The sequence below is a fragment of the Solanum dulcamara genome, chromosome 12 (genome assembly GCF_947179165.1).
Source record: "Solanum dulcamara chromosome 12, daSolDulc1.2, whole genome shotgun sequence".
NCBI lineage: Eukaryota > Viridiplantae > Streptophyta > Magnoliopsida > Solanales > Solanaceae > Solanum > Solanum dulcamara.
Window position 1 is genome coordinate 61,680,285 of NC_077248.1, and position 2,968 is coordinate 61,683,252.

The window sequence follows — 2,968 nt, forward strand, 5'->3', positions numbered from 1 at the left end:
GGGTTTGGTCACTCTTTCATCTTATAAATGCGTTGTATTCAATATATATAGGTTACTAGCTACACTAGTAGAGGCTATGACCAACAATGAACTTGAATCTGGAGTTCACATCAATACTATCCATATAATCAAGACACATTCAAAGCTCCAATGAAATCCGGGTAATCCAAGGGCACTAGATTATGCACCGCATCTATGATCCTACCCAATATAAAAATCTCTATGTCAATTGTGCTTAATTCCTTTAGGTTTTATATAACTTGTTCTATTTATCTAATCTTCTAATTTGTAGGGTAGTCTACTTAATACCATTGACTTACAAATAAATTTTTAGAACAAGCTAGATATAGTTACTTCGTAAATAAAGTATTAATCGCATACATTGTTGAATTGAATTGATAATGCAAAAGTTTTTTTCACATAAGAGCATTTAGCTTAATCGAATTCAAAAATCAGGGAAAAATTAGTTGTGGAACCTGATTCAGGACGTAAAATAATAATCTCTTCTGACTTATACAAAAGATTAGGCTTCTTATGTAACTATACAAGCGGGAAAAAAAATCAACTAAAATGGTATCATGTATATATAATGTATTGCTATTGTATAAATAGTATATATATATATTATTTATACAATTTTTATACATTACATCAGTTCATTTTTCTCAACAACCTTTTTTTTAATTCCAACCAACTCAACTCAACTCTATACACTCCCAAATTTTAGATATGATGGAGCCCCTCTTTTCAAATCTTTTGATATATTATACATTCAAAATGATTCACACATTTTCAGCAAGTCGAATTTTAAAATTTGAGCTTCAAAGCTCTACAACGATGAGTTCTTGTATTTTTCTTTCGCATGCTCTGTCTTTCATGGTTACTTTTCTACTTCTCTGTTAATTTTCTATAGGTACAACATAGAAATTTTAATAAACATGGAGATGGAGATAGATTAAAGAATGAGGCTTCAATTAGAATCATATATATATATATATATATTCTTCTTCTTCCTTCTTCTGCGTCTTCTTCTTATGCTGTTGTTGCTGCTTCGTCCGTCCTCATCATCTTCTTCTTTCTTTAAAATTTGACGAACTGGAAATTTTAATCGTTTCAAGTAAATTATATATCAAAATACTTGAAACATCGAGAAAATTTCTTATCTAAAATTTGAAATTGTTTAGAGGAGATTTTGAGTTGGTCGATATTGAATAGTTAGTGTATACTTCACGTATAGTTAAACTATATACAACTTTTTGAGTGTATCATAACGTATAGTCAGTGTATAATTCATATATAAGTAAGTTGTATTTAGCTTTTTGAGTGTATTCTAATGTATAGTCGATGTATATTTTCTATGACTTTTAGCTATTTTTTATTGTGAATAAAAACATAACAATATTTATTGTAAACTACTTGTCTTATTGTATATTTGAAACTATAGCCCTTATTCATTTACCTGTTTCTTGGTTTAAAGTTTGGAAAACTTACAGAAATTTCACTGGTTTATGAACTAATTACTTAGATACATGCTAGTTTGCAATCTTACGAATCATACCCGATTTTAGTTCGTCCACATACATGTATCTCGGGATATATGAGATCAAAATTAAGTTTAATTTATTCTAGATACACTGCATCCAAGAGGATTCACATGTATCTAGAATACATAACAAATCTTGATTACCTCTCTCCCATCTTGTTTGTCACTCTCTTATGTATTCATTGTTTCAGATATATGTGAATCACACCAGAGACATATAGATACATGTATCTAATGTGTACCAAATGTGATTTACATGTATCTGGGATACATAACTATCTCACTCACCTCTCTCCCCATCACGCTCGCCTCTTTTCCTATTTTAGTATATTTTGTAGCAAAAATATATGTATCTAGGTAAATCTTCGTCAATATATGATAGAAAACTTTTAATTAATGGTAAGATACATAATTATTTAAAAGTATAGATAAAATTAGTATATATAGTATGAATGTATGTCTAATAAGATAGTTTTTCCTTAAAGTTTTCCATTTGGCCCCGTACCAATTGTCTTCTTCGGTCATGGGCTTTTTTTTTAGGAAATACACAAATCTCATAGTATTAAGAGCTAGTTACATCCTATCCCTACTCTTTTCCAAATTATAAAAATTTCTTAAATTTGGTGGAATTTGAAAACATCTCAGAACGTCCCCATACATCACGTCTTATATTTTGGTATATCCCGATACATTGCGTCTCAGTTCTGACTACATTACTCAACGTCCTACATCACATACGTCTCGATACATCACGTAAAGTGATGTATCCGAGAATAGAAGAGAGTAAATTTTTTTTAAAATTTTAGAATTTTTTAGAGAATATGATAAAAATCAATTGTGTATTTAAATAAATAAAAAAAAAATTAATCAAGCTCATGGCCTTTTCATACCTCATAAATGTACCTCCTACAAACCAAAGTGGTCTGAATGACCATTTCGGGTGATCATTGATTACTGGGTAAAAAAACTGATAATCGGGTAATATTTTATCTAATTTTTGTCAAAAGTTATTGTTATGAGGTGGTGATTAAAACCCAAATTATGTTTTATTAAAAAACTAAAATAAAATGACAGCTGTGGGATTTGAACCCACGCCCTTTCGGACCAGAGCCTAAATCTGGCGCCTTAGACCACTCGGCCAAACTGTCATATGTTTAAATAATTTTATGATGTTTTTAATATTTAATTACTTAGATTAAGCAATATTCACTTAAAGTATACCAAAAAAAAAAAAAGGATTCAATGAAAACAAAGTTAAGCAGAATTCAATAGTTACATATTACCCTTGAATATGGTAAATCTCAAGAAAGAAAATAGAAGAATGCAAATTATGAAACTATTTACCAAAAATATCTAAAATGTGAAACATGCCAATTTAGTATTTATATTTTATTTTTTAAAAAAGAAACAGATAACATTAGGAGA

General features: G+C 29.2%; 1 non-coding gene across 1 annotated transcript; it reads right to left on the reverse strand.

Moving 5' to 3' along the window:
- Positions 1-2,611: 2,611 nt before the first annotated feature.
- TRNAL-UAG (transfer RNA leucine (anticodon UAG)) lies at positions 2,612-2,691 on the reverse strand. Its single transcript has one exon. It is a non-coding gene; the product is annotated as a tRNA-Leu (tRNA).
- Positions 2,692-2,968: the final 277 nt, after the last annotated feature.